Below are 8,301 nucleotides of genomic sequence, written 5' to 3' on the forward strand. Positions count from 1 at the left end.
TAATAAAATCCATCGTATCAGTTATTATTTAAAACTCACTTTCAATTGATTTGAATTCAATATGAAACGCTTTAAATTCCTAAGATTTAAAGTCGAAATATATCATGAATTTGCAACAAAGAAGATTAATGTTCTTATCAAAAAAGACGAATTTTTAACAAATTCCATGAAATTTCAACCAAATATTTCAATTTTCAACTTATGAAAGATCCATTTCTACTCAAGACTAGACAAGTTGCAATTTAAAAAAAAATTTGTTAACATAAAAAACCAAATTGTCAAAAAAAAAGTTCAATGTTAAGCCAAGGAGGTAAATCTTGCAGAAATATGATTATAAAAAAACTGGATTTAACAAACATGAAAAAAACACGGAAAAGTTCATTGACAAACGAATCCTGCTTTATATATATACTTTATATATATATACTTTATACTCATTTAGAACTTAACAATTGCATTTTTAATAAAAAGACGATGTAAAAAAGTCAAGAAAATTAATTTTCTACCAAAAAGATGAATTTTCAACAAAACAAAAGAATGTTCTAAAAAATAATTAAATTTTAATCTTATAAAGTATAAATTTCGAACAAAAATGTAAAATTGCAAATTTTCAGATAAAAAATTAATTTTGAACAAAACAAAAAACCCAAAATGTCAAGAAAATTGTTACATGTTAAAAAAAAGATTAATTTTCAACTAAATCTAGAAATTAAATTTTCAACAAAAGAGTCAACCCCAAAGATTAAGGGGAGTCCAAAAATATGAAATTTTAATGAAAAAGTTCAACTTTTAACCAAGTCGTTTAAGTTTCAATTGAAGAAGATAAATTGCGAAAAAATAGTTAAATTTTTAACCAAAGAAATGAATTTTCCAGCATTGTATTAATGATCTACCAAAATAAGACGAGCTTTCAACAAATTATATTAATTTTTTACAAGATTTTTGAATTTTAAAGTCGGGAGGAGTAATTTTAAACCAGAAAATATTAATTTTTAATAAAAATATCAATTTGAATCAAAAATTAAATGTTTACCTTGTTAGTAAAAAAAAAATTAATTTTTATTTAAAAAAAAAAAAGAATTTTCAACAAAGTAGTTACATTTTTAACAAAAGAGTTCAGCCTAAGAATGACTTTTTATCCGCAGAAGATTAATTTTCTGAAAATAGAAAAGTTAAATTTTCGACCAAAGAGTTAAATCTAAAACCAAAAAAATAATTTTTTTACTAAGTAGTTCAACTTTTAACCGAGCTTCTGAATTCTTAACGAAACAAGATGACTTTTTAACAAAATAGTTGCATTGTTTACAGAATAATAAAATTTGCAACTGAATACTAGAATTTTTTAAGCAAACGAGTTGAATTCCGAACCACAAATATAATAATAGTTTTTCTACCAAAAAGGATTTCAGCGAAAAAACGATAAAAGGGGGTTTCTTAAAAATAGAGAAAAAAGAACAATTCTTTAAAAGTGACAAGACTCAGAAAACGAAATTACAACAATTAAAAGAATGATAGAGAACAAGTATATTGAGACTATACTTAAGAAACTTTATTTTCAATTTTATTTATATTGGATAAAATATCAATATTACAGAAAAAAGTAACAGCGGTTTACTTTGAAGAATTCAAATGATTTAGAAACTGAAATTAATAACAAAAATTAAAGGGCCTCTAATTTTTCTCATTCTCATCATTTATGATTGAGAAAGGATAAGAAAAGAAAGGTCCGACAAGTCCGAAAAGAAAGGACGAGTTCGTTAACAGCCATTTTGGATAAAAAATATAAATTTTGAGCTCATTTTTTTTTATACTTAAAATTTTTAATTACGGCTATTAATAGTACTCAGAAGGCCAAACAATTTATCCTGATGACTTTTTTTATACAAAAAAAATTCTCAGAGTTATAGCATTTCCAAATTTTTAATATCAATCGAAAATCAAAATTATAAGCCAAACAACGTACGATATGAAAAAAGGAAAGAAAAGCATTGCTTTTTAAAAGCCCTACAAGATTATCATACAAACTTTTTGGATTTTCTTGTAAAGTTGAAAATTCTAATTTTTATTGCACAAAAAATAATGAGATATGAAAAATCCCATTTTGTGGTCAAACTATGCAGGATACAAAAGAAGATGAATCAAAAAAAATTGTGATCTCAAAAAAGATCCACAATTTCGTTAATAATCACTTCTTGGTAGGAGGCGTACGTTGTGTTTTATTCGCGAAAAATAACATTTAAAATATAAAAAAAAAGACTTTGTGAAAAAATTATACAAGTTACGAAAAAAAATGATTTAAAAAAAATTATTTACCCAAAAAAGAGCTACAAATTTGTTATGAATTACTTTTTGACATGACACGTAGTTTTAGTTTTGATCATAAAAATGGTATTAAAAATAAAAATGAAAAATTTGTGGAAAAACAACAAAAGGTACAAAAACAAATTGATTGAAAAAAGTTATTCGCTCAAAAAGTGATAAAAATTTGTATTAATTCATTACATTCTTATTATTTATGATGCAGAAAGTATTAGAATTGCCCGAAATTTGACAACACACATTCAAATTTTGAACCAAATGACGCAAAATACGACAAAAAGTCTGGAAGAGAAATGATAGGTTTTGAAAAATCCTACAAAATTTCTTTAAACCACTCTTCAATAGGACTCGTAATTTTGTTTTATCGTAAGCAATGTATGCAGATAATCGAAAATTCTCATATCACGCTAAAAGACGCAAGATACGTGAAAAATCTAAAAGAGGACTCGTAGGATATATTGCTTTATACATGTATAAAAAATAATATGAAAACCAAAATCCTATAATTAGCATAACAACGCGAGATAGAGAAAAATGTATAAAAAAAGGATTGTATTTTTTAAGTTTATTTTAAGGTGTTTCAGAAAATATAAATTTACAACTGTCTGTCAAAAAACGAGTGCTCAGCGCGAGTGTCACGATAATATTGTGTACCTCAAAGCCTACAGAACTTTGAGAAACTTAATCTTTAACTATACTTATTCAGGCAAAAAATTCAGAATATGAACACACATATAAATACTGCAATCTAAAGAGATGTTTTTGATAAAGTCTCATTCCAGCATTCTAAATGCAAAGAATAAATATCTGAGCGCGAATCGCGGGAATCAAAAGACGCGCGCCCCAGGCGCGCTCAAACTTGCGAGCCACGGGTACAGTGCACGGTGAGAATGTGCCCGCGACAATAAATAGTTCATTTACGGATTATTTTATTACAAACTAACAATTAAAAGATAAATGTGTTTGAAACTTTCCAATAATTTCTGACCTTTTAGTTTAAATTGAGAAATGCAAGGAAAAATATTTATATATTCTGATCAACCACTCGAGTAAAATTCAAAAATAAATGTTTTCAATTTTGAAATTATGGGGTTCTTAATTTAAAAAATCGGGACATAATTTACATACAAAGTAATATACATAAATTTCAATAAAATATTATATAAAAAATAAAATAAAAAACAATTTTATTATATAATTTTATCGTTTTATTATAATTTATTTAATTCATAATTAATTACACAAACATAGAAATTTACAAATTATTATTGTTTACTTAAATTAATTATACATGCGAGAACACTGTACGATCATATTTATTTAAAAAATTAATTATTTTAAATTTCAACTAAATATGTTTATCAATTAAAACTTTTAATGTCTTGAAACGTATAGTTTCATTTAGTAGAATTTCTACCGCTTTTTTTCAAAATAACAAAATAATATTATTCATAGACAGTAAATTTTAATGGCAAAATGACTTTTTTTTCAATAAAAGATGTCAGCTAAAAATATTTATTACGATACAATTACATTTTAATTCAATTTAGAAGTCAATTTTATGCATCTACATATTTTCTTGATGCAAAATTTATTCAAATAATTGATTCATTAATTGAAAATGATAAATCAAAATTCTCGATATAAAATTTGTATTTTATATTTTTAAGTATTTAGTATTTGCCGACTGAGTATCGGCTATTTGGTGGACTTGTTCGACGGGTGAAGATTGCAGGGGCAAAGTAGTTGGTGGGTGCGAATTTCGTGTTAAGAGGCATGGGGAGATCAGGCAATTTTCGCCGGGAGCGCCGTTTACATTGAGTTCCTCGAACTGTGCCACATCTAGGCTTATAATATCTTTACTTGACTGAACCAAAAGAATTAAATGTCATTATATGTTTGAAAAACTGTCATTAGTGAATGTCAACCTCTGCCCATGATAATAATGATTCTTGTAGATCTCACAAAAAAATATAATCACATTTAATTGCTTTGTTTCAAATGATGTTTGGTTAAAAAAGAGTTTTCCCAAGATTCTGTTTAAAATCATACAAATATTGGGATACCCTACCGATAGAAATCTTTGAGTATTCTCAAGCGAAATAGCCTGGCCCATTTCAGACTATAAGCAGAGTTGATTTGAATGATTCAGTCTCTTAAGGTCCTTTTAGTGGTCCTTTTAAAAGTGGTGCGACGGCAATATAATGTTCCTTTTGTATTCGTCACACCCCAGGCGGGCAGAGTTATTCACAGTAGTTGTCCGTCGCTAACCTGACTTTCCCTTTTTAAATTTCTCTTCAAATCATTAACACTTTTTTTTTTAATTGATGAATTTTCTAATTATACTTATTTATAATTATAACTTATATGCTAATATACAATTTTCTAGTTGAATTAAAAAATGCTGTCTTTTTTGGTGTATCTCATTCCATTTACGAGAAACGTTGTATTAATTTCAATTTAAAGCATGTAAAAAAATTTTAGATATCTGAAATCATCGAAGCCCGTAGATTACGAATTATTATGTTTTAGACTGTTAACTATGAAATTAAAAAAATCTACTTCTAAATTATAATCCGAAAGCTTAATGAAGGACCCTTGAGTGTCGGCTACTCTATTGATATTGCCTCTCTGCTTGTTATTTATCATCGTATTTCAATTTCGGAAAGGATATTTTAAAGCCTTCAAAACATTTAAAAGACCTACCTGGTGCTTTAAATATATCTGAGTGCCTGTGGAGAATTATCACATATTCTTTTGTGCAGTTATTTCTGTAGTAAATGTTGGTTTTTTTAGTGTCAATATGGAAATGGAGCCAGATAATGCTTCTACAAGTCCAGCTTAGGACAAATTATATTCAATAACCAGCCTGAACATTTTTTGACAATACTCAAATAATAAAAATAAAATAAATATATGTGAAAAATAATAAAATAGTTATTAAATTTCTTCTATTTCTAGGTTTTTTGAAAAAATCTGTATACGACAGTTTATTTTCAATAGAGAATAAATAAACAGTGGGACATGTAGGGTACAACTCGAAAATTGAAATTCATTTAATTAATTTGTTGAAAATTCAGCAATTTTGTTATAAAGTCATTCTTTTTGATTGAAAATCCCACTGTGTTGTTGAAAACTCGTTTTTTCTTATTGTCAAAGATTCATATATTTAGGCGAATGTGGCATAATTTTGGTTAAAAATCACAACTGTTTTATTAAAAATAAATTTGTTTCATCTTTTTTTGTATTATAAATACGAGAACTTATAGCTGAAAGTGAAACTACTTTCAAATACTTTTTTTGGTTGAAGATCAGTCATTTTAGCTGAAAATGTATATTTAAAAAAAAAAAAAATTTGTCTAGATTTATTCATATTTCTTTTTATATTTCATTATATTTATACATTTAATTATTCTAATTAATTTTCAATTAATTAATATTCTAATTTCATCAATTCATTAGTAAATTATATGTTATTATTTATTATATTTATTTATTTACATATATGAAAGAAATTGGAAACGTTCAGAAAGAAGTAGATGCAGTGGGACACTTCGGAGAAAGTTCGGAAACACATCGAAAACCTTCGGAAAAAGTGTCGGAAAGAGATCGCAAGCAAAGTTCACATACAATTCGGAAAGGATCGGAACGGAACCTCTTTCTGAACTCTTTCCGTTTCTTCCGTTAGGGAGAAACGAAAATTCAAACGAAAATTACATTTTTAATTTATTGGAGTTTACGTCTGGCAACTCCGACCGGCTTTGAAAGGAATTGGAATCTTATTTTTTTCGCTGCCTGGTGAGGATTAAAAAGCGAAGGACAGAAACGGCATTCTTAGGGATTAAAAATTTTTAACACCTTTGAATTCAAGGCTTCTTACTGAGTAGGGTCTCTAATCTACTCCCGTCGAATGAGCGCCAATGTTAGGATGTTCTTTATCAATTACTGTTACGTACTTAAATTTTCATTGTAAAAATGAGATTCATTAATCTCTTTAAACTTACAAAATTTTCTGTGCAATTTACGGACCCTCTCAATCCTGTTAGAGACCTCTGTGACTTTCGCATATATTTTTCAGAAAGAATTGGTAACATGAAAATTATGTATACACTGTAAAACGAACTTTCATTCTGTCCTGAATATAATTTCTTTTCTTATCAGTATTCTGACGTATATTATTCAGTAGTTACTCCAAGTGCTTTTAAAATTCATGATTCCAATATTTTTATAATATTTCTTCCTACATACTGATTTTGCTACAATAGTTTGTCGTACAGAGAGAACGCGCCAAATTCAAACTGCGCGGTTATACTAACAAAATGGTGAAACTAAGTGGTTGCGTGACTTGGACGAAACGGGGCCCTCAAGTGGCTAGACCATGTATTTATTGGATCATGATGGCCAGCACTGGAAACTGAGCATCTTCAGTTTCACTCTTCCACTAGTTTGGCTACGTTATTGCTGTTCTTAATGTCTTAATTACTCCGTCATCATATCTTAATATACAAGGAGAATGCTGTATACTTGGAGTTTGTATAGCATTTGAAAACACGCCACCATAAATAAACGAAATAGGTAAATAATTACTAGCTTTATAGTTCATTCGTAAAACATCGCAGGCTCTGGAAGTCCTGAACTATAATTTATATATTTGCAGGTTTGATAGACCGGTCCATTTATTTCCTATTGTACCATATATTCGTAGGAGGTCCCTAAAGTACCCTATTTTAAAGATTTGGGTAAAAATATAGAATAGCGGCTTCTCCCGTATGAGCCTTTGTCGCTAAAAAATATCAAAATCTTGTTATTATTTGATGAATTCTAATTGAAAAATGTTTGGGGAAGAGCATTTTCGAAGATTTTTTAAATTTAATATTTAAGAAAACTGGCAGCAATGTTAGTTGCGTACCTGACTAACCAAATCAAAAATCCATTTATAACAACAAATTCCCAATTTTGTACACTCAATAATTCATAATTTCATTATTATATCATACTCAACGCAAAAGAAAAATGATTTTGTAATTAATACTTTTTAGTGCGCTGCGTAAATATCACCAGAGATGAGGTGGGAGATTGCTTATGCCGTGTATTTGATTTCGACTGACTTACCGCAGCGCGCCTTGTTTGCCTTAGCCTTCCGGGAACTAAAATTACAGGTCCAAAAGAGCGCCCTGTTTGCCTTATTGTTATTTTCCGGGAACTAAAATGAAAGGTGGCTTACCTGCTACTGACTTGGTAAAACAATGTACAATTTGATAAAGTCGGAAGAGAAGATCGGAGTTGGTAACAATTATACATAATAAATTAAGAAAAATGTATCAAACCTACTCCTTTAAAATTAATTATTTAACTAAGCTTTGGCTTTAATGATTTTTTCAACTCGAAAATGTTATCATAATAAAGACAATCTTGTATTTATTATCTCCAGTTCTTAGAATAATATAATTATTAATTAATTTATAATTTATACTGTGAATAATTATACCTAAATATTTTAATCCATGTTATTAAAATTTAAATTCATTATTGTGTTTTTAAAGAAAAGGAGTTTACTAATAATTTGAGTATGATCTTCAATTAGGAGCTATTCAATATCAATATTATTAATATTTTACATAGTTTTCATTATATATATATATATTTTTTTTTTTAAATTAGAATCGTAGACTAAGATTCTACTTCTTTCGGTTCAGCTGAAAGAAAATCTGAATTAGTAGTTAACATTTTTATTTTTTATCAAAAGTTTAATAATAATTGATATAATTATAATTTTTCGTGGAACTTTTCCTGAATATCAATACGAAAAATTATTAATACTAATTTGAACAGATTTTTACCTAAGATTTCAAATGTTATACTATATTTATAGTTAATTCAGTGGTTAATAATTACTAATATTTCATTAAATAATAACATTTAATTTTGTAATAAATTAAAAAGTCATATAATTTTTGCTTAGAGAGAAATAAATTTTGAAAT

The 8,301-nt window shown here is 27.4% G+C and overlaps 2 protein-coding genes across 3 annotated transcripts in view; one reads left to right on the plus strand and one right to left on the minus strand.

The window, feature by feature from the left end:
* The window catches only part of LOC117178698, a 109,961-nt gene that overhangs the window by 62,492 nt on the left and 39,168 nt on the right, over window positions 1–8,301 (minus strand). The window lies entirely within an intron of this gene.
* The window catches only part of LOC117178353 (enhancer of rudimentary homolog), a 72,019-nt gene continuing 70,445 nt past the window's right edge, over window positions 6,728–8,301 (plus strand). For both annotated transcript variants that reach the window (XM_033369782.1, XM_033369781.1), the window contains exon 1: window positions 6,728–6,894. The gene's annotated coding sequence lies outside the window, so the exon portion shown is untranslated. The remainder of the gene's footprint in view (window positions 6,895–8,301) is intronic.

This window comes from Belonocnema kinseyi, chromosome 8 (assembly GCF_010883055.1).
Source record: "Belonocnema kinseyi isolate 2016_QV_RU_SX_M_011 chromosome 8, B_treatae_v1, whole genome shotgun sequence".
Lineage (NCBI taxonomy): Eukaryota > Metazoa > Arthropoda > Insecta > Hymenoptera > Cynipidae > Belonocnema > Belonocnema kinseyi.